We start from the raw sequence: 23,094 nt of genomic DNA, 5'->3' as shown, positions 1-23,094 counted from the left end.
TCATTGTGCTGCTTGTTAAAAACATCTGGAGAGAAGGCCCAAGAAACTGCATTTCATAAAAATTCCAAGAAGATTCTCATGCAAGGAAAAAGCCCTACCTTTAAACAAACACCCTAGAATGGAGACCCCCAAAGCCTAGCAGAAACAAGAACAAGTCAGTGTATTAGATCAAGTTTGTTGTCCATGGTGCTGTGCCAGGGGAAATGCCTCTTTTCCAGTAAAGTACCCACCTGAGGTGGGACACAAAGAGGACCTTGCTTTCCCAGTCTGGGCTTTTAGTGCCTCCATTGTCTTTTAAGTTTTCTCCTCTTCTCCAATCACTGGAGCATCTCAGCCCTTATGTGGGTCATATCTTTATGAAGACCTCTGCTATTCTATTCTCCTCTTGGAGAAAGATATGGCAGAGATCAGTTCAAGGGCTCCACAGTTCTAGACTTTATCCTAAGCTACTTTCTTTCAGGTGGGCTGAAAGAAATCAGGAGTTATAGAATTCAGGTCAATAAATATGATCCCAGAGGAGCATGAGACCATGAGGGCAGCACATCATCAGAAATGGTCAGAAGCACAACGTGGTTAATATCACCCTATTCAGGTGGGGAGGACATGCTGATCACTTTTGTGAGCAGAGAAGCCAGTCACATCTTTCCAAACTTCTGATCAGCAAAACTCTGATAATGAATATATTGGGCTTCACTGGTAGCTCAGATGGTAAGGGATCCATCTGCAATGCAGGAGACCAGGGTTTGATCCCTGGGTCGGGAAGTTCCCCAAGAGAAGGGAATCTCTATCCACTCCAGTATCCTTGCCTGGAGAATTTCATGGACAGAGGAGCCTGGTGGTTTAAAACTATTGTTTTTGTAACCTGTTAATAGGAAGTAATAGGGAACTAATTCAGATGCTTATTTCTACTCACCTGATTTTCTGACTTTTCAGAAAAAAGATACACTAATGTTGTATGCAAAAAAATAAAAGAGTCACAGTAAAAATTTGGGGCTCACCTTCATGTTACTGTTTTTAAGCTCTTATAACATGAAGGACACTATGAAGAGCATTCTCGTGTGGAGGTATGTCTCTGTTACCAAACAACCTCTAAAAGAATAAAGAGGGAACAATACTTAACTGCACATAATTTTATCCATGAATTTATCATATATCTGTTTCCTGTGGCAGATCTGTTTTTAAATCCTTGTTCTCCTGGGCTCTCCAGACAAGGTTTATGCAAAGTACCAGTTGAGGACTTCCCTGGTAGCTTAGTCAGTAAAGAATCTGCCTGCAATGTGGGAGACCCAGGTTTGATTCCTGGATAAGGAAGATCCTCTGGAGAAGGGAATGGCAACCCACTCCAGTATTATTGCCTGGAGGATCCCATGGACAGAGGAGCCTGGCAAGTTACAGTCCATGGAATTGCAAAGAGTCAGACATGACTGAGCCACTAATACACACAACATGAAGGACACTATGAAGGGCATTTCTGGTGTGGAGGAATGTGTCTTTAATATTACCAAACAACCTCTACCAGCATCGGTGAAGCAATTTGAGGAGACCAGTAGATCAGCTAGTGTTATTAAGTTCCTCAAACTAAGTCACTAAGTCCTTTGAATACAGCCTCTCCTTTTATTTTGACTGCAAATGAAGAAAAAATCTAATATTTAAAGTCCTAAGAATACACAGAAGAACTATACAAAAAAAAGATCTTAATGACCTAGATAACCACGATAGTGTGATCACTCACCTAGAGCCAGACATCCTGGAGTGCAAAGTCAAGTGGGCCTTGAGAAGCATCATTAAAAACAAAGCTGGTGGAAGTGATGGAATTCCAGCTGAGCTATTTCATATCTGAAAAGTTGATGCTGTGAAAGTGCTGCATTCAATATGCCAGCAAATTTGGAAAACTCAGCAGTGGCCACAGGACTGGAAAAGGTCAGTTTTCATCCCAATCCCTAAGAAAGGCAATGCCAAAGAATGCTCAAACTACCGCACAATTGCACTCATCTCACACGCTAGTAAAGTAATGCTCAAAACTCTCCAAGCCAGGCTTCAATAGTACGCGAACCGAGAACTTCCATTTGTTCAAGCTGGATTTAGAAAAGGCAGAGGAACCAGATATCAATTAGCCAACATCTGTTGGATCATAGAAAAAGCCAGAGATTCTAGAAAATTATCTACTTCTGCTTCATGGACTATGCTAAAGCCTTTGTGTGGATCACAACAAACTGTGGAAAATTCTGAAAGAGATGGGAATACCAGACCACCTGACCTGCCTCTTGAGAAATCTGTATGCAGGTCAAGAAGCAACAGTTAGAACTGGAAATGGAACAAAGGACTGGTTCCAAATTGGGAAAGGAGTATGTCAAGGCTGTATATTGTCACCCTGCTTATTTAACTTACATGCAGAGTACATCATGCTAAATGATGGGCTGGATGAAGCACAAGCTGGAATCAAGATTGCTAGGAAAAATATCAATAACCTCAGATATGCAGATGACACCACGTGGCCTTATGGCAGAAAGTGAAGAGGAACTAAAAAACCTCTTGATGAAAGTGAAAGAGGAGAGTGAAAAAGCTGACTTAAAACTCAACATTAAAAAAACAAAGATCATGGCATCCAGTCCCATCACTTGATGGCAAATAGATGGGGAAACAATGGAAACAGTGACAGACTTTATTTTCTTGGGCTCCAAAATCACTGCAGATGGTGACTGCAGCCATGAAATTAAAAGACACTTGCTCCTTGAAGAAAAGCTATAACAAACCCAGACAGCATATTAAAAAGCAGAGATATTACTTTGCCAACAAAGGTCTGTCTAGTCAAAGCTATGGCTTTTCCAGTAGTCATGTATGGATGTGAGTGTTGGACCATAAAGAAAGCTGAGTGCCGAAGAATTGATGCTTTTGAACTGTGGTGTTAGACAAGACTCTTGAGAGTCCCATGAACTGCAAGGAGATCAAACCAGTCAATCCTAAAGGAAATCAGTCCTGAATATTCATTGGAAGGACTGATGCTGAAGCTGAAGCTCCAATACTTCGGCCACCTGATGTGAAGAACTGACTCATAGGAAAAGACCCTGATGCTGGGAAAGATTGAAGGCAGGAGGAGAAGGGGATGACAGAGAATTAGATGGTTGGGTGGCATTGCTGACTCAATGGACATGAGTTTGAGCAAACTCTGGGAGTTGTTGATGGACAGGGAAGAATGGCGTGCTGCACTCTATAGGGTTCCAAAGAGTCGGACATGACTGAGTGACTGAACTGAACTGAATGAACATTTAAACTTAAGTATCAGTTTTCGAATTTTTATTTTGTTCAAGCTCAATCATGGAGACTCACTCTTCAGGATGAGTGAGTTCCCAGTTGGCAGCAGCCTGGCTGTCTTGCCAAGGGAAGTCAAATTAACCCAACATCAAATCTTTTCCATGAATCAATCCCTCACTCTCAAAATCCTAAACAATGTATGAACCCAGCAGGAAACAGCATCCATCAAGCAACTGTGATATGTTTGCACTACAAAATCCCAAACATCCTCGTCATAACAAAATGATGTTACTTCTTTAGTTCAATCATAGAGTTGCTGGAGCTAACAGTCCTCAATATGGAACACACCCTGCTTCCTCCCATCCTCCCCCTATCACCCAGCCAAAGCCCAAATCTTATAATAGAGCCTTGTTACCACTGTCTTACTTAGACCATGAAGTGTGTTCTTCTGGCTTCAAGGAATTAAAAAAAAAAAAAAAAAAAAAACACCTAAGCTGTTCAATGAGAGATGTGTCCCTGGTATTTGGCTTCAGGGAATTGACGCCAGCTTTCCAGGAATGAGCAGCTGCAGAGACTCAGCCTCAGGCAGAAAGGTTATATTGTCAGTGAGCTTGGAACTCCAGAACTTATTTTTACCCTTCTAAAAAATAATTCTTTCCACCAAACCCTTTAGTAATTAATATGAGCCTTTAGGAGTATAAGCAAGATTTTTCCATATCTGATTGAAAGAGAGAGGTTGAGGATCAGAGAAGTAGTTAACAGAGACTGTGCATCACAAACATAACATGAAAATACCTGAGATCTGTCAAAAAACAAAAACTCACAAGGATAGTATCATTTTGGGGCTCGGACCACCAACGATTCAAGTAACAGGTGAATGAGCTTATGGATTACTCTGGGAAAGACAGTCTTCTTCTAACCTACATCCTACCCTATCAGTTTGTAAGTTCAAACCATAGGAAATTCCCCTGATATGTGTGCCACTATAACTCTGCTGGGATTGGCTAGGCTGGTGGTTTCACAAGGTTGAAAATGGCCACAATGACCAAGTGCTCCACTAAGCATTCATGACTAAGTGAAGGAAGGAATGTGCAGGTTGCTTTTCAACATTGGGGCTCCACCTCCCTCACAACCCCCCATACAAACTGAGGGATGACACTGCTATGTGAGGAAACTCGAGAATACATCAGAAAAGCAATTGTCATCCAACTTCTTCCTAAACTTCAAAAATTGAAACCTAATAAAAGTTAGGTTTATGTGACTTAAAGTCACATTGCAATAATTTATCTGAAATGCTGTGAAAAAATAGCCTTAATCCCATATACCATACAGTAAGCAACTAAGCACCAAGCTTATTAAAAACTTCTGGAGTCCTAGGGAGAACTTGCTCAGTGGGGAAAAGCTAGTTTTCAGAGTGATGTTTTAGCTTCTAGTTTCTTGTATCATGGAAACCATTCTCTTACTAGGACTCAAAGTAGTATATAGTCCCAGGTGGCACTGGTGGTAAAGAAACCACCTGCCAATGCAGGAGACATGGGTTCAATCCCTGGGTCAGGAAGATCCCCTGGAGAAGGATATGGCAACCCATTCCAGTATTCTTGACTGGAGAATCCTATGGACAGAGAAGCCTGGTGGGCTACAGTCCATAGCATCAAAAGAGTTGGACGTGACTGAAGTGACTTACCATGCACACAAAGTAGTATATAGTCTGTATAAAAATGTTACCACAATAGAATAATCAGCAATTCTTGAGGAAAAAAAAATTTGATATGGCTTATTGGGAACATAGAGTGCTCTTCAGCTCCATTGTTTCACAGAAAAACAGGGTCTCTTCCTGCACTGAAACCAATTGGACATACATCTCTGCCTCTAAGATCATGTAATAATACAGAGACCTTCAGTTTATAGGATACACTGACTAAAGGTGATGACAGTGACCACAAGGTATCAGGGAAATATGGCTTTGGGCTTTTGGAGTTGATAATGATACCTGCAACAGTGACTTTAGAAGACACATTAGCATATATGTGGTTATAAAGGCTATTGAATATTTAATCGATGTTCTGCCAATCAATTTGTACACTGATTAGCCTGGTTTGACTTTGACCAACAGTGACTTTTGAAAAAGTTAAAACTGATATTTAAAAAGGTCTGTGAATGGCATAAGAGCACATCCACTTGAAATGGAGATAAACATTTTTAAAAGTTAATCTTCCCCCTTACCCCACACCATCTTCCTCCTCCCCTTCTTAATGATACTGGTATGTGAGATCCAACAAAGATATTTAAGAAATTTGATTTTTGGTGTCTGTGTGCCCTGACATTTTGTGGGAGAAAGAAATACGTATCACATTCCTTCATTAAAAATGTCATAATAACAGTTACACTTCATTGATACTGGGCCAGGCAATTCAGGCAATATTATGATTAAGTGAACAGTGCAAAGAAATAGAGTAAAACGATAGAATCAGAAAGACTAGAGATCTCTTCAAGAAAATTAGAGCTACCAAGAGAATATTTCATGCAAAGATGGGCACAATAAAGTAGAGAGACAGCCTGAACCTAACAGAAGCAGAAGAGATTAAGAAAAGGTGGCAAGAATTCACAGAAGAACTATATGAAAAATGTCTTAATGACCCAGATAACGACAGTAGTGTGCTCACTCACCCACAGCCAGACATCCTGGAGTGTGAAGTCAAGTTGGCCTTAGGAAGTATTACTACAAACAAGCTTACTATAAACTCAGCAATTTCACTTCTATAAATCTATTCAAGAGAAATGAAAAAAAATGAAATAGGTGCAGATGAGATTATACAAATATTTGTAGCAGCATTTATAATAGCAAAAAAAAAAAAAAAAAAGTGGAAACAGTTCAAATGCCCATCAGCTGGTACATGAAATGTGGTATATTTACACAATGAAATTCTCAGTAATAAGAAGCAAACTTAAGCCAGAGCCTGGATAAACCTCAAAAACATTGCACTAAGTGAAAGAAACCTGTCAGAAAGCACTATATATTGATTTATTCGATTTATCTGAAGTATCGAAAAGACATTCATGGAGGCTGAAGGCAGATTAACATTAATTGGGGCTAGAGCAAAGAAAGGGGATTATCTACAGCTGAACTGAAGGGAAATGAAGATGAAAGGAGTGCTCTGAAACTGGATGATGGTACTTGTGGTGGGGAAGAAAAGAAAACAAAAAAAGAAAGAGAAAAAAGAAAGTGACAGTCCCAAATGAAAGGGTGGAGGTGTCGGTGAGATCCCATGGCAGTGGGGTGCCAGCCCACGTGGTGACATAGAGCCTAATTTGCGATGTCCCATCTTGAGTAAGGGATTCCGCCCAATTCCCACCTGTGTGCGTGTGCCTTCATCCTTTGGCAGCTGCCCTGGAATGTACAAGGCAGATGAACTCGTGTGGGCAGGCGTCCAGAGAGACCAGGGACACCAGATAAAAACCGGAAGGGAGGAAAGAACATGCTGAGGTGAAGTAGGTGGAGATTTCAGGCGCTGCAGATGCATAAAAACAATAGTTAATAACATCGCTGGAGTCCAAGCCAATCCGTCCCTGGGTGGGCTCGAACCACCAACCTTTCAGTTAACAGCTGAACGTGCTAACCAATTGCACCACAGAGACCAGCTGCTGCAAGGTTTTATTGTAATGTCCTGGAATCCGAATGGATTTCCCCGTCCCTTCCAACTGCTGTGGAAAAGTGATTCAAATGTCTCTATCTTGGTCCAGCCTCGCCGGCACCAGAGACATTGAGTCTTGTTGTCGGGCACGCCAGGCTGTGGACACCAAGCCCTAGTGAGCTTGGGGTCCGACGAAACAACGCGGAGCCCACGACCCTTCAAGCCTTCTCCTGACCTTCTACACAAGACAACTCCAGCTTCTCTTGGGCTCACGTTCTCCACTTTCCACACTCTTTGCGCTCCTATACATAGAAAAATTTCCAATAACTACCAGAGTCAACAACCGAATGCTGTATAATGGCAGGGTACAGTCAATTCGAGTCCAACTCTTTTCGACCCCATGGACTGTAGCATGCAAGGCTTCCCTGTCCATCACCAACTCCCGGAGATTGCACAAACTCAGATCCATAGAGTCGGTGATGTCATCCAGCCATCTCATCCTCTATCGTCCCCTTCTTCCGCCTTCAATCTTTCCCAGCATCAGGTTCTTTTCAAATGAGTCAGTTCTTCGCATCAGGTGGCCACAGTATTGGAGCATCAGCTTCAGCATCAGTCCTTCTGATGAATATTCAGGACTGATTTCCTTTAGGATTGACTGGTTTGATCTTTTTGCAGCCCAAGGGACTCTCAAGAGTCTTCTCCAACACCACAGTTCAAAAGCATCAATTCTTCGGCACTCAGCTTTCTTTATGGTCACATCCATACATGACTACTGGAAAAGCCATAGCTTTGACTAGACAGACCTTTGTTGGCAAAGTAGTATCTCTGCTTTTTAATATGCTCTCTAGATTGGTCTGTTGCACAATTGCACTTATGTCACATGATAGCAAAGTAAGGCTCAAAATTCTCCAAGCCAGGCTTCAACAGAATGTGAACCGTGAAATTCCAGATGTTCAAGCTGGATTTAGAAAAGTGGAGAAACCAGAGATCAAATTGCCAACATCCATTGGATCATCAAAAAAGCAAGAGAGTTCCAGAAAAACATCTACTTCTGCTTTATTGACTACACCAAAGTCTTTGACTGTGTGGATCACAACAAACTGTGGAAAATTCTTCAGGAGATGGGAATACCAGACAACCTGACCTCCCTCCTGAGAAATCTATAGGCAGGTCAGTAAGCAACAGTTAGAACTGTGCCTGAAACAACAGACTTGTTCCAAATTGTGAAAGGAGTACATCAAGGCTGATTGTCACCCTGCTTATTTAACTTATATGCAGAGTACATCGTGCTAAATGACAGGCTGGATGAAGCACAAGCTGGAATCAAGATTGCTGGGAGAAATATCAATAACTTCAGATAGGCAGATGACACCACCCTTAGGGCAGATAGCAAAGAGGAACTAAAGAGCCTCTTGATGAAAGTGAAAAATTTGGCCTAAAACTCAACATTCAGAAAACTAAGCTCATGGCACCTGGTCCCATCACTTCATGGCAAATAGATGGAGAAACAATGGAAACTGTGACAGACTTTATTTTTAGGTCTCCAAAATCACTTCAGATGGTGTCTGCAGCCATGAAATTCAAAGATGCATGATCCTTGGAAGAAAAACTATAACAAATCTAGACAGCATATAAAAGGCAGAGACATTACTTTGCCAACAAAGGTCCATCTAGTCAAAAGCCCCTCTATGGTTTTTCCAGTAGTCAGGTATGGATGTGACATTTGAACTATAAAGAGAGCTGAGCACCAAAGAATTGATGCTTTTGAACTCTGGTGCTGGAGAAGACTTTTGAGAGTTCACTGGACTGTACGGGGGTACAGCTCAGTGGTAGAGCATTTGACTGCAGATCAAGAGGTCCCTGGTTCAAATCCGGGTGCCCCCTCTAAGGCCTAGATTTTGGATCTTCCCTGGTGGCTCAGACAGTAAAGCCTCTGCCTACCACGCGGGAGAACTGAGCAACTTCACTGGGACTTCAAGGAGATCAAACCAGTCCATCCTAAAGAAAATCAGTCCTGAATATTCATTGGAAGGACCGATGTTGAAGCTGATGCTCCAATGCTTTGGCCACCTGATGCAGAGAACTGACTCAATGGAAAGACCCTGACGCTGGGAAAGATTGAAGACAGGAGGAGAAAGGGATGACAGAGCATGAGATGGTTGGATGGCATCACCAACTTGATGGGCATGAGTTTGAGCAAGCTCCAGAAATTGGTGATGGACAGGAAAGCCATCCTGCAGACGGTGCTGCAGTCCACCGGGTCGCAAAGACTCAGACACAACCGAGCGACTTAACTGAACTGATAGAAGGTATGTAAAAGGATAAATTGAGCAGGATAAGGCCTAATTCAAAGAATCCGGTACAACTGAGCGACTGATCTGAACTGACAGAGGCCTGGCACTGTCAAAGAATGCCAAAAATAGAAAAAGAACCAGTTAATAATTGGGAAAATAGAGAGGCCAAGTAAGTTTTTACCATCATGTCACAAACTGCATTTTTATCACTAGTTACGGAAGCAGAACGCACATGCTGCCCCCTACTACCACAAGTTACTACAGTGTGGTTTTCCACATTTGAGGAAATCATAGAGGTCAATAATCCCAAAGTGCAAAGGATATGCCTTGCTCTGGGAGACCCACTTTCAGGATTAAAGTATCCCCTCTGCCAGATAAGTATGAGTTGATCTTTCGCCTGCCTCCCCACCCCCGCCCCCACACAGCCTTAGACACGTTCACTGTGTACACATGCTCATTTTGCCATTTCCCCACATCCCTTCCGCTACCCTCCTCACCACCTCTTTTCCATGCCTCTGAGGCCCTCCAAACAATTCTTCTAAAAAATCCAACAAAATCACAGAAAAACTTCCATAACTGGGAAGTGGCTCGCCTGGCACTGTACCACTTCGCTGCAAGATTTACATAATCCAAACCCATTCACGACCTCTAAGGCCACGCCTCCCCTCCAACCCACGCCCAGCCCTCATCTCCCCTCCCACCACTGCCAATATGACCAATGGAGGGTCGGCTAATGAAGGGGAAGTGATATCATTATTTCCGCCGCCTTGTGGACCCTACCAATCCCATGCTAAGAAACATCTTGTCACTTAGGTGAGATACCGCGAATTTTGCCAGTCTCTTCAAATTCTAACTTTTTGTCCTGGTTCACACGCGGAGAACAGGAATTCTGAGATTGTGTGTTATGGTGATGCAAAAAGACTTTAAGTAATAAAGAAGCTGTAAAACAGTGTATCCACGTATATATATACAAGTATTCAAAAAAAAAAAAAAACTTCCCTCGTAGCTCAGTCGGTAAAAAAATCTGCCTTCAGTGCTTCAATGCAGGAGACCTGGGTTCCATTCCTGGGTCAGGAAGATCCCCTGGAGAAGGAAATGGCAACCCACTCCAGTATTCTTGCCTGGAGAATTTCATTGTCGGAGGAGCCAAGCAGGCTACAGTCCATGGACTCGCAAAAGTCAGACACGACTTGGTGACCAAATCACCACCATGTATAAAGTAAAAGCATATGTATGTGTCATGTGTATTTGTTGTTCAGTTGCTCAGTCGTGTCCGAGGCTTTGCGACCTCATTGACTGCAACAGGCCAGACTTCCCAGTCCTTCACTATCTCCCAGAGTTTTCTCAAACTCATGTCCATTGATGCCATCCAACCATGGCAACCTGTGCGGTCTCCTTCTCCTCCTGCCCCCAGTCTTTACCAGCATGGTGGCCTTTTCCAGTGAGTCAGCTCTTCACATCAGGTGGCCAAAGTGTTGGAACTTCAGCTTCAGCATCAGTCCTTCCAATGAATATTCAGGGTTGATTTCCTTTAGGATTGACTGATTTGATTTCCTTGCTGTCCAAGGGACTCTCAAGTATTCTCCAGCCAGATTCAGAGTTACATCTCAAAGTGATACTCAGTGTGCATATTCACTGCGCAGGTTCTTCCTACTTCATTCTCATGATATCCCAGGGACCAAGCTTTTCCTTCACTCACCATATAGAATACAAGAAATGAAGATTCTGAAAAAGAAGTTAATGACTAAAATAAGGGCTAGAAAGATGACATGTTTGCTTGAAGAGTATGGTTAACTTGTTGGTTGGTTTGTTTTCTCACTGGATATGATTCGGTTAGACTCCAGGGCCCGGAGAGGGGAGCAGGGAGAAGACAGCCAACTTGTGGTTTCAGACTAGAGAGAAAGGAATGGAGTAACTTGATCTTTGAGGGTGACTTTGGCTTAAGGGGGAAGGTGATTAGCTTGGAGGAAGAGAATCCTGGAGTTAAACACAAAGAAATTCAGCAGTGCGGGGAGCTCACCCTGAGAACGGGGTCCTTTGTCTGAAGGACACAGCTCTGGGAGCTGCCTCAGTCCTTGAGGGTTTGCTTGCAAACATAGCTCTCTGTCCCGCCACCACAGAGATTAGGCGATTATTTACTGCAGACACCTGGAGTTCTGGACAAACTTCTCACGAACAGGGAAATGTTATCTGGTGTAAGAAATAATAACAGGGTGCCATTCCCATGCTCTCAAGATTTCTTGTGACTTTTTGTAAGATGTATAGGTCAACCAAGAAAAAAGTTAACTGTCTTGTTTTTCTCATGCTCTCCTGTATAAATATAAGATGCTGAATAAAGTCGTGGTCAGACCGCTTCCCTTTGTGGAGACATGTCTGAACCTCTCGACCCCATCTTTGTTGTAGAATTCTTTTGCTATAGTTTTGTTTCTCAGCCGCGTTGTGCACGTTCTCGGGACCTGATCGACTTTGCCGGCTGGCACCGGCACAGCAGCTAGCTAACTTCTAGAAAGAACTTTCCTTCCTTCCTTCCTCCCTTCCTTCCTCCCTTCTTTCCTCTTTTGCTTTATTTCCTCTGCAGCCATCAGAAATAGATTGTGGCTAATTTTATCTGAAATATGCTTTATTCCAGAGCTACTGGGTTGGCCAAATGGTTCATTTGGTTTTTGCCATAAGGTAGCTCTAGTAGCACTTAGTGTCTTTAACATCATTCAAAACTAGTTTGTTAGGTTATTATGTGACAGCTGTCACACACTGTCATATCAGCATGCAGTTAAAAATGTGATCAAAGTTGATAATTTTTGTGTAGCCATTTTAATATTGAAGATGGAAGGGAAAAAAGCAACATTTTCAGTATATTATGCTTTATTATGTTAAGGTCAAAATGCAACTGAAACACACACACACAAAGATTTGTGCATTGTATGGAGAAGGTGCTGTGACTCACAGAACACGTCCAAAGTGGTTTGCAAACTTTTGTGCCAGAGATTTCTCACTGGAGGATGCTCCCCAGTCAGGTAGACCACTTAAAAGGAATGGAAAGTATTAGTCGCTCAGGTGTGTCTGACTCTTTGTGACCACCCCCCCCCCCCCCCCGGACTGTAGCCCTACAGGCTACTCTGTCCATGGGATTTTCCAGGCAAGAATACTGGAGTGTGTTGCCATTTCCTTCTTCAGGGGATCTTTCTGACTCAGGGATTGAACCTGGGTCTCCTGCATTGTGGGCAGATTCTTCACTGTCTGAGCCACCAGGGAAGCCCCTCCACTTAAGTGGAAAAAAACTTTCCTGACCATATTTCTGCATGTGATTCTCTACTTAAATGTAACAGAAATTTTCTGTTTTTAAAACAAATGGTGATGGGCGATGAAAAGTGTAAACTGGACAATAATGTGGAATCGAAGGGATGGTGGGGTAAGCAAAATGAACCATTACCAACCACACCAAGTTCAGTTCAATTCAGTTCAGTTGCTCAGTCGTGTCCGACTCTTTATGACCCCATGAATCACAGCACACCAGGCCTCCCTGTCCATCACCAACTCCTGGAGTTTACTCAGACTCACGTCCGTCAAGTCGGTGATGCCATCCAGCCATCTCATCGTCTGTCGTCCCCTTCTCCTCCTGCCCCCAGTCCCTCCCAGCATCAGATTCTTTTCCAATGAGTCAACTTTTCACATGAGGTGGCCAAAGTACTGGAGTTTCAGCTTTAGCGTCATTCCTTCCAAAGAAATCCCAGGGCTGATCTCCTTCAGAATGGACTGGTTGCATCTCCTTGCAGTCCAAGGGACTCTCAAGAGTCTTCTCCAACACCACAGTTCAAAAGCATCAATTCTTTGGCACTCAGCCTTCTTCACAGTCCAACTCTCACATCCATACATGACCACTGGAAAAACCATAGCCTTGACTAGACGAACCTTTGTTGGCAAAGTAATGTCTCTGCTTTTTAATATGCTATCTAGGTTGGTCATAACTTTCCTTCCAAGGAGTAAGCGTCTTTTAATTTCATGGGTGCAGTCACCAACTGCAGTGATTTAGTTTCTATTAATTGTATATGGGTGTGGGGACCCTATGAACTCAAGTTGTGGGAAAACCATTAAGACTCTAAAGAGTTATATGTGGTACAGAACACAGGTTCCCACTAAAATCTCTTGAGGTCTGCATTTGTCAAGACAACAAGACTTCACACAAAGTATCATGACTAGCAAACATCTTGCAAAGCAATCGGACATCATTGAGTGAGTGAACAACAACTGCAAGTATGTCAATAGAAGTTTTGCCTGAGGTGTCTCAAAAGTAATCACACCCCTTCATTCAGTTTCTTAAAGATAACTTGCAACTTTTTGGCACCGACCAAATGGGAAGAAAATAGTTGCAAATCCATACCTACTACAACAAAAAACCTAAAAAAAATGAAAAAAGACATTCTTCGTTGCATATGTATGTCTGAGTTTTACTTTGCCCCCAGCCTATCTGTCTTTTCCAACTCTATCACCTTGGAAAAACAAACTTGAGCTTTGGCATAAACTTAGGAGACCCGAGTGTGATTTCTGGCTCAAGAAGATTCCTTGGAGAAGAAAAAATCCAGTATTCTTGCCTTGAAAGATTTCATAGACATAAGAGCCTACGAACAGACTACTTCATGTGGTCAAGGAGTCAGATATGACTTAGTGACTAAACCACCACCAAGAAAACACAGATTAAGTCTGCAGTTTTTACTTAGTTATCAGGGGAAAGCACGCACGCAGTCCCCCACTACCACAAATTACGCAGTCGAGTTTCCCCTATTTGAGGAAATCGCAGAGGTCAACACACCCGGAGTGCAATGGGTGAGCCTCCCCCTGGGAGAACCACCTTCTTGATCATGGTATCTCCTCTGCCAGGTAAGTATGAGTTGACCTTCTTCCTGCCCCCCGCACAGCTTTAGACAGGTTCACTGTACACACACTCTGACTTTGCCGTTTCCCTGCAACTCTTCCACTCTCCACCGCACTCTCTCCTTTTCCACGCCTCTCAGGCCCTCCAAATAACTCTTCTAAAAAAAATCAACAAAATCTTAGGAAAATTTCCTTAGCGAGGGAAGGGGCTCGCCGGGAACAGTACCACTTCGCTGCAAAATTTACATAAGCCAACCCCATTCAGGACCTCTAAGACGGCGCCTCTCGTTCAACCCAAGCCCCGCCCCATCCCTGTCGACATGACCAATGGCCAGTCCCCTGTGACGAGAAAGTGACGTCATGATTTCATCAACCTTAGCAATCGACCTACTTATGATAGAAGAGACTTTGGACTTCCTTGGTGGCGCAGACGGTAAAGCTTCTGCTTACAATACGAGAAACCCGGGTTCAATTCCTAGGTCGGGAGGATCCCCTGGAGGAGGAATTGGTAACCCACTCCAGTACGCTTGCCTGGAAAATCCCATATACGGAGGATCCTGGTAGGCTACAGTCCATGGGGTTGCAAAGAGTCGGGCACGACTGAGCGATGTAACTTTCACCCTTTAAGTGAGACATAGACGGGTTTTATTTCTTTTCACTTAAAAATTTTTATTTTTTATTTGGGTATAGCCAGTTAACAATGTTGTGGAAGTTTCAGGTGAATAGCGAAGGGATTCAGCCATACATGTACATGGAGATACAGACGGATTTTGCCAGCCTCCTCGGAGTCTGACTTTTCGTGCTGGATTGCACGCCGAGGAGAGAAATTTAGGGATCGTGTGTTACGCTGATGCAAAAGTTTTTAAGGAATAAATAAGTTGTAAAACAGTGAATAGAAATAGTATAGAGACAAAATAAAAGCATGTGTATATTTCATGTGTATAAACATACGGATTTAGGGCTACCTCTCAAAGTGCTACTCGGTGGACTTATTTTCTGTGCAGATTCTTCCTGTTTCATTCTCACGATATCCCAAGGACCACGCTTTTCCTTTGCTTACCACATACAGAATACAAGAAATGAGGATTCTGAACTAGAAACTGATGACTAAAACAAGGGCAAGAAAGATGACCTGTTTGCTTGGAGAGTGAGGTTTGTTTATTTGTTTTCTCTTACTGCTTAAGACTGGGTTAGACCTGAGGGTGGAGAAGTGGGAGGCTGGAGAAGACAGCCAGCTTGTGTTTTCTGACCAGAGAGCAAGGGGAAATGGAGTAACTTGATCCTTGAGGTGCCTTTGGCTTAAGGGGGAAGGTGACTTCTGGAAAATCTTGGAGCGAACAGCAAAGGAACTAAGCACGCAGTTAGCTTCCAGGAATAATCTTGCTTTCTTCCTCCCTTCCCCACCCCCACCCCCAATTTCTCTCTCTGCAGTCATCAGAAATAGACTCTGGCTCTTTTCATCTGATATAAACTTTAATCCAGGACTAGTAATACCTTAGAGAATCTCCAGAAAAGTGGAGAATGAATTTATACAAAGTGGGAGGAAAGAAAAAGGCTGATGAAAGTGAGCCCAGAAACCAAATGGCAAGGACACTGGTGCCTTCCGCTTAGTGGCAAACCCTATGGCTTTGCAGCGCTGACCCTGTTGGGCCTGGGCATAGACACCACCCGTGGGTCCATGCCTTCTGCTGCACCTGGCTGCTGTTAAACTGAAGATTTTGTGGTGGGGGGATTCTTCTGTTGCCATGGCCAGAAAGAATTTTCCCAGGGCCTACTCCTCGTGTCTCTCACCTATTAAATGCTGGAGTAGTTGTTACTTATAGGGAGTGGCAAGTTCCTGGTAATAGATCCACATCTTAGCCCCTCGGAAAACTAAGTGTGTGATCCTCAAAAGTTGCAAAATATGGAAAATTCCTCATCAAGGGAAAGAGGGGGTTCAGATAGTAGTTGCTCAAGATATAACAAAGGACTGCCCTGTAGCTAGCCCAGTGAAGAACATTATAAATTCAGGGCCCCAGCCCCTGCAACCCTGTGTCAAATAGACCAGGCATGCACAGTCCTGCCTTGGAGCATACTAGATGTTTGAGTGCAAGCAAGGTTTCAACCTCTTATATGGGGATGGTTGGTACCTCATCCAGTGTTATTTACATTTTCTACACTGAGAATTAAACAGTTTGAAAGTTTGCATTTCTGGGGATAGAGTAATTGGTCTAAAGCTATGGTAACAAATTCCCACCATAACTGGTTTTAAACATTCTTTATTCACCGAGGTCCACTGTAGGAGTTTCCTATTACTACTGTTACATGTTCCTACATATTTAGTGGCTTAAAACAACACACATTTCTTATGATTCTGGAGATCAGAAGTTCAAGATGCATCTCCCTGGGCTAAAATCAATGTGACAGTTGGATTGTAGTGGTTTTTCTTGGAGATGCTAGGGGAGAATCTGTTTGCCTTGTCCAGCCTCTAGAAGATGCCCACATTCTACTCTCATAGTCGGACGCGACTGAGCGACTTCACTTTCACTTTTCACTTTCATGCGTTGGAGAAGGAAATGGCAACCCATTCCAGTGTTCTTGCCTGGAGAATCCCAGGGACGGGGGAGCCTGGTGGGCTGCCGTCTATGGGGTCGCACAGAGTCAGACACGACTGAAGTGACTTAGCAGCAGCAGCAGGCCACTTTCACCTTCAAAGCTAGTTACAACTGATCAAGTAATTCTCACAACACATTATTCTGACACCAACTCTCTTTCCTCCCTCTATATGGACCTTTGTGATTTCATGGGGTGCCAATCTCAAGATAATTTGTTAGTTGGTTTGTTTTCTCACTGGATATGATTCGGTTAGACTCCAGGGCCTGGAGATGGGAGGAGGGAGAAGACAGCCAACTTGTGGTTTCAGACTAGAGAGAAAGGAATGGAGTAACTTGATCCTTGAGGGTGACTTTGGCTTAAGGGGGAAGGTGACTAGCTTGGAGGAAGAGAATCCTGGAGTTAAACACAAAGAAACTCAGCAGCTAGCTAACTTCTAGAAAGAACTTTCCTTCCTTCCTTCCTCCCTTCTTTCCCCTTTTTCTTTATTTCCTCTGCAGCCATCAGAAATAGATTGTGGCTAATTTTATCTGAAATATGCTTTATTCAAGAGCTATTGGGTTGGCCAAATGGTTCATTCGGTTTTTGCCATAAGGTGGCTCTAGTAGCACTTAGTGTCTTTAACATCATTCAAAACTAGTTTGTTAGATTATTATGTGACAGCTGTCACACACTGTCATATCAGCATGCAGTTAAAAATGCGATCAAAGTTGATAATTTTTGTGTAGCCATTTTAATATTGAAGATGGAAGGGAAAAAAGCAACATTTTCAGCATATTATGCTTTATTACGTTAAGTAAGGTCAAAATGCAACTGAAACACACACACACAAAGATTTGTGCATTGTATGGAGAAGGTGCTGTGACTCACAGAACACGTCCAAAGTGGTTTGCAAACTTTTGTGCCAGAGATTTCTCACTGGAGGATGCTCCCCAGTCAGGTAGACCACTTAAAAGGAATGGAAAGTATTAGTCGCTCAGGTGTGTCTGACTCTTTGTGACCCCACCCCCCCCCCCCCACCCCCCGGACTGTAGCCCTACAGGCTACTCTGTCCATGGGATTTTCCAGGCAAGAATACTGGAGTGTGTTGCCATTTCCTTCTTCAGGGGATCTTTCTGACTCAGGGATCGAACCTGGGTCTCCTGCATTGTGGGCAGATTCTTTACTGTCTGAGCCACCAGGGAAGCCCCTCCACATAAGTGGAAAAAAACTTTCCTGACCATATTTCTGCATGTGATTCTCTACTTAAATGTAACAGAAATTTTCTGTTTTTAAAACAAATGGTGATGGGCGATGAAAAGTGTAAACTGGACAATAATGTGGAATCGAAGGGATGGTGGGCCAAGCAAAATGAACCACTACCAACCACACCAAAGGCTGTCTTAATCTACAAAAGGTGCCTTTGTGTATATGGGGTGGGATTAGAATGGAGTCCTCTATTATGAGCCCCTCTGGAAAATCAAATGATTAATTCCCAAAGGTACTGCTTCCCATTGGGCTTCCCTTGTGGCTCAGCTGGTAAACAATCCTCCTGCAATGTGGAAGACCTGGGTTCGATCTGTGGGTTGGGAAGATCCCCTGGAGAAGGGAAAGACTACCCACTCCATTACTGTGGCCTAGAGAATTCCGTGGGATTGCAAAGAGTTGGACACGACTGAGTGACTTTCACTTCACTTCACTGCTTCCAATAAGACCAACTGGAAGTCAGACTCAACAAAAAGTGGCCAGAATTAGTCAACAGAAAGTACATACTGTTCCATCAGGATAACACAAGAGTACATGTTCTCTGATGACCAGGCAAAAATGGTTACAGCTTGGCTGGGAGTTCTGATTCAACTGCCTTATTCACCAGACTTTGGATTTTTATTTATTTTGGTCTTTACAAAATTCTCTTAATGGAAAAAATTTCAATTTCTTGGGAGGCTATAAAAGGCACCTGAAACAGTTCTTTGCCAAAAAGATAAAAATATCTGGGGAAGATGGAATTGTGAGGTTGCCTGAAGAATGACAGAAGGTTGTGAAACGAAATGGTGCATATGTGGTTTAATTAAGTTCTCTGTGAAAATAAAAAATATATCTTTTATTTTTTACTTAAAAAATTGAAGGAAATTTTAGGCCACCCCAAACTAATAGCTCAGAGAATGTCCGGCAAACTGGAGAACCAGGCTGTACAAACTGGGAGGAATAAGAAAGGCCAATGGAAATGAGCACACAGGCCAGATGGGAAGGGCACTGGTGCCCCTTGATGAGTGGCAAACGCTGTCGCTTTCCACGAGTGACACTACTGGCCCTGGACACTAGACACCAGCCGAGGCTCCATGACTTCTGCTGCACCTGGTCTGTGTTAAACTAAGGAGCTTGAGATGAGGGGATTCTTCCACTGCAGGGGACAAAAAGAAATTCCCCGGAGCCTACTCCTTGTGTCTCCTGCATGTGTACTCAGTCACTCAGTTGAGGCCAACTCTTTTGCAACCCCATGGACTGTAGCCCATCAGGCTCCTCTGTCCATGGTTTTTCCAGGCAAGAGTAGGGAAATCCATGGAGTAGGTTGCCATTTCCTCCTCCAGGGGATCTTCCCAACCCAGAGGTTGAAACTGATTCTCTAGCTCGTGTCTCCTGCATTGCAGGCAGATTCTTTATTACTGAGTCACCATGGAAACATTCTTGTGTCTCTCAACTCCTGTCAAATTCTGGAGGAGTTGTTACTGCTAAAGATTGGACAGTTGTTGATAACAGACCCACAACTTAGCCCCTAGGGAAACTAAGAAAGCAAGAATGTGATCCTTAACAGTTGCAGATGTGGGAAGTTCATCATTGAAGGGAAGGGCATTCAGATACCAGACTACCTGGATATGACAGAAGAATCCCCTGAGCCCAGCCCTCTGCAGCTAGCCCAGTGGAGAACATTATAAATCCAGTGCCCCAGTCCCTGCAACCCTATCTCAAATAGACCAGGTGTGCACAACCCTGTCTTGGAGCTTATTAGATGTTTATCCCTGAGTGCAAGTGAGGGTTTCAACCTTTTATATGGGGATGGCTGGTACTTCATCCAGTATTATTTACATTATCTACACTGAGAACTGAACAGTTAGAAAGTTCGAATTTCTGGGGATAGAGTAATTAGTCTAAAGACATGGTAACAAATTCCCACCAGAACTGGGTTTAAATATTCTTTATCCACCAATGTCCGCTATAGGAGTTTCCTATTGCTACTGTAACACATTACCACACACTTAGTGGCTTATCACACATTTATGATTTTATGGTTCTGGAGATCAGAAATCCAAGATGCATTCCCTGGGCTAAAATCAATGTGACAATTGGGTTGAGTTTCTTCCTGGAAGCTCTAGGGGAGAATCTATTTCTTTGCTTTGTCCAGCCTCTAGAAGATGCCCACATTTCACTCTCATGGCTCCCTTCCATCTTCAAACCAGTCACAGCTGATCAAGCTATTCTCACAACACATTATTCTGATACCAACTGTCCTTCCTCCATCTACATGGACCTTTGTGATTTCATGAGCCCCCCATCTCAAGGTCCTTAATTTAATCACACCAGCAAAGTTTCTTCTGCTATGTCAAGTAACATAATCACAAACTCCAGGGATCAGGATGTGAACGTCTTCGGGGAAACATTATTCTGCCACCACAGCCAGTCTCCTCAGTGAACACATTTGTGCAGGCATAACAGTCAAGGGTGGCTGCTCTCTTCTGAACGTGATCCAGGTGAAAGCAAGTCAGTCCACTGCTTCTGAGTGTCAGCCAGGCAACAGCTGGGCCCCGTGTTGAGGCACTGGAGTCACAGAGAGGGGAGAAAGTCTGTGGGGAGAGGAATCTGAGGACCCAGAGCCTGGGCAGTTCCCAGGGACCAGAGCTGCAAATGCCTTCATGCGGGGAGGAGGCTGGGGAGGGTGTTAGGAACTGAATGGATGTGCCCCTCCACCCCCCCCCCACACACCGAATTCATATCTTGAACCCTAATCCCTGTGGGTCTGTATTTGGAGAAGGCATTTTAAGGAAGTAATTAAGATTAAGTGAGACCATAGTCTTGGGGCCCTGATCTGATAGGATTAGTGTCCTTATGAGAAAAGATACCAGAGAGCTTAGGCTCCTGCCCTTGTTGGTGTTGTTCAGTCACTCAGTCGCGTCTGACTCTTTGCGACCCCATGGATTGCAGCAGCATGTCAGGCTTCCCTGGCCATCACCATCTCCCAGAGTTTACTCAAACTCATCTCCATAGAGTCGGTGATGCCATCCAACCGTCTCATCCTCTGTCATCCCTTTCTCCTCCCGCCTTCAATCTTTCCCAGCATCAGGGTCTTTTCCAATGAGTCAGCTCTTCACATCAGGTGGCCAAATTATTGGAGCTTCAACTTCAGCATCAGTCCTTCCAATGAATATTCAGGACTGATTTCCTTTAGGATTGACTGGTTTGATCTCCTTGCAGTCCAAGAGACTCTCAAGAGTCTCTCCAGAACCACAGTTTGAAGGCATCAGTCCTTCGACACTCAGCCTTTTTTATTGTCCAGCTCTCATATCCATACATGACTACTTGAAAAACCACAGCTTTGACTAGACAGACCTTTGTCAGCAAAGTAATGTCTGCTTTTCAATACGCTGTCTAGGTTTGTCCATTGCTTTTCTTCCAAGGAGCAAGCATCTTCGAATTTCATTGCTGCAGTCACCATCTGCAGTGATTTTGGAGACCAAGAAAATAAAGTCTGTCACTGTTTCCATTGTTTCCCCATCTATTTACCATGAAGTGATGGGACCGTGATCTTAGTTTTCTGAATGTTGAGTTTTAAGCCAGCTTTTACACTCTCCTCTTTCACCTTTATCAAGAGGTGCCCTACCCCAGCTCAAGCAATAAGAAAAGGCCTAGTGAGGACCCATCGAGGCATCTGCTATCTGCGAGCCAGGAAGAGTGCTTGCACCAGAAACTGAATTGGCACAAACATCAATCTTGATTTGCACATCCAGCCTCCAGAATGTGTGAAAACAGGTTGATGGTTAAGCCAGCCAATCGACGGTAATTTTGTATGGCTGCCCAAGCTGACTAATACAGGAGGTTACTTAGCCATTGGCCTAAGCATATTCTCCTACCTGGGCCTTGGTGGGATCTGTCCCAGTTTTGTTCCTGTACAGAGTACTTATAGCCCGCTTTCTCTTGCTAAGGATGATCTGTGACTTTAGAATGATGTTTGATCACCTGGTTTAGGATTTCATAGTGTAAGTTGTTCCATGTAACAGTGACTTGCACCAAGGGTCTCTTAGAGTTTGCTTTCCTTTTTAAAACCAAGTTTGTGGGTGTGTGCTCTGTCATGTCCAACTCTTTGCGACCCTTTGGACTGCAACTCGCCAGGCTCCTCTGTCCACGGGATTTTTCAGGCAAGAATACTGGAAAGAGTTGCCATTTCCTCCTCTAGGGGGTCATGCTAACCCACGGATCGACCAGAGTCTCCTGCATTGTTGTTGGGTTCTTTACCTCTGAACCATCGAGGAAGCCAAGAAAAGTTTGGCATCTTCCCAAATATCAACCTAGCATGTCTTGGATGGCTGAATTGAGATTCTTCAGGGTGAAGCCATGAGCCCATGTGACTTGCATTTCCTGGGAGATTTCTGTGGTTTGGACTCTCCAGAACCACAGACAAGGGTTTGTTTGCTGGTGAGGAGGAAACTGTGGTAGCTCTGGAGAGACCTAAGGGAAAAGGAGAAAAAAAATCCCCAGAATCAAGGCATGTAAGGAGGTTGGGGGTGGGGGCAATGGGAGTCTGCTCTTGTGGGACTAAATGAAGTTGGTGGATGAGAGAGGAGGCTAGGGTGTGTGTCCAACATGAGGTCAGGGGAAGTTCAAGAGAAGGCAGCTGCCATTCTGGGACCAGAGACTAGGACCTTCTTGCCATTCAGGCTCTGGTCATCCTCCTCCTTATTCTTCCTCAGCTTCTGTCTCTGCTTCCTTCTCCTCCTGCCCTGTATCTTCCCAGGCTTTTTTCGTTCCCACTCCTCCTTGTCCCTGCTCCTCCTGCTCCCATCCTCCCCACCCCTCCCCCACACCACAAAGCAGGCCAACATATGAAGGCGCTGCCTTAGTCTGAGAGGAAAATGAGGGAGTGTTTTCCACCAGCCTAAGAAGCATGGCTACATTTGTCTCTGGTCAGAAATTGGTTTGGAGGAGACAGCACAAGATGGCTCAGCCTGAGGAGCTCCCCCTCCCCAGTCAACCGAGGACGCACGGGCCTTAGGCCCACCCCCCAGTTGCGTGACTAAAAGTCAGGAACCTCTCCACTGGGACCCTGAACATCTTGTTCCTAAAGTCCCAGACAGGTTAGCTTCTTGGTGCCCGCTTCTTCATGAGGCCAAGTTCCAAGGGAGGGTCCATGGCGCCCCCTCCTGGTGAAGGTGCACAAGGACCCCTTGTTCATACAAGGGTAAGTCTGAGAAAATGGTCCCATCTGT

At 44.0% G+C, this 23,094-nt stretch overlaps 4 non-coding genes across 4 annotated transcripts; 1 reads left to right on the top strand and 3 right to left on the bottom strand.

Moving 5' to 3' along the window:
• Positions 1 to 6,814: 6,814 nt before the first annotated feature.
• Positions 6,815 to 6,888, bottom strand: TRNAN-GUU (transfer RNA asparagine (anticodon GUU)). Its single transcript has one exon. It is a non-coding gene; the product is annotated as a tRNA-Asn (tRNA).
• A 1,808-nt stretch (positions 6,889 to 8,696) lies between these two features.
• On the top strand, positions 8,697 to 8,768 carry TRNAC-GCA (transfer RNA cysteine (anticodon GCA)). The gene has a single exon. It is a non-coding gene; the product is annotated as a tRNA-Cys (tRNA).
• Positions 8,769 to 9,393: 625 nt separating this feature from the next.
• On the bottom strand, positions 9,394 to 9,560 carry LOC139182424 (U1 spliceosomal RNA). The gene has a single exon (XR_011566087.1). It is a non-coding gene; the product is annotated as a U1 spliceosomal RNA (small nuclear RNA).
• A 4,337-nt stretch (positions 9,561 to 13,897) lies between these two features.
• Positions 13,898 to 14,061, bottom strand: LOC139182418 (U1 spliceosomal RNA). Its single transcript, XR_011566081.1, has one exon. It is a non-coding gene; the product is annotated as a U1 spliceosomal RNA (small nuclear RNA).
• Between the last annotated feature and the right edge of the window lie 9,033 nt (positions 14,062 to 23,094).

Source organism: Bos indicus, chromosome 3 (assembly GCF_029378745.1).
Source record: "Bos indicus isolate NIAB-ARS_2022 breed Sahiwal x Tharparkar chromosome 3, NIAB-ARS_B.indTharparkar_mat_pri_1.0, whole genome shotgun sequence".
NCBI lineage: Eukaryota > Metazoa > Chordata > Mammalia > Artiodactyla > Bovidae > Bos > Bos indicus.
The sequence above is the reverse complement of the archived record's forward strand: the minus strand, read 5'-3'. Positions and strand labels throughout refer to the sequence as shown.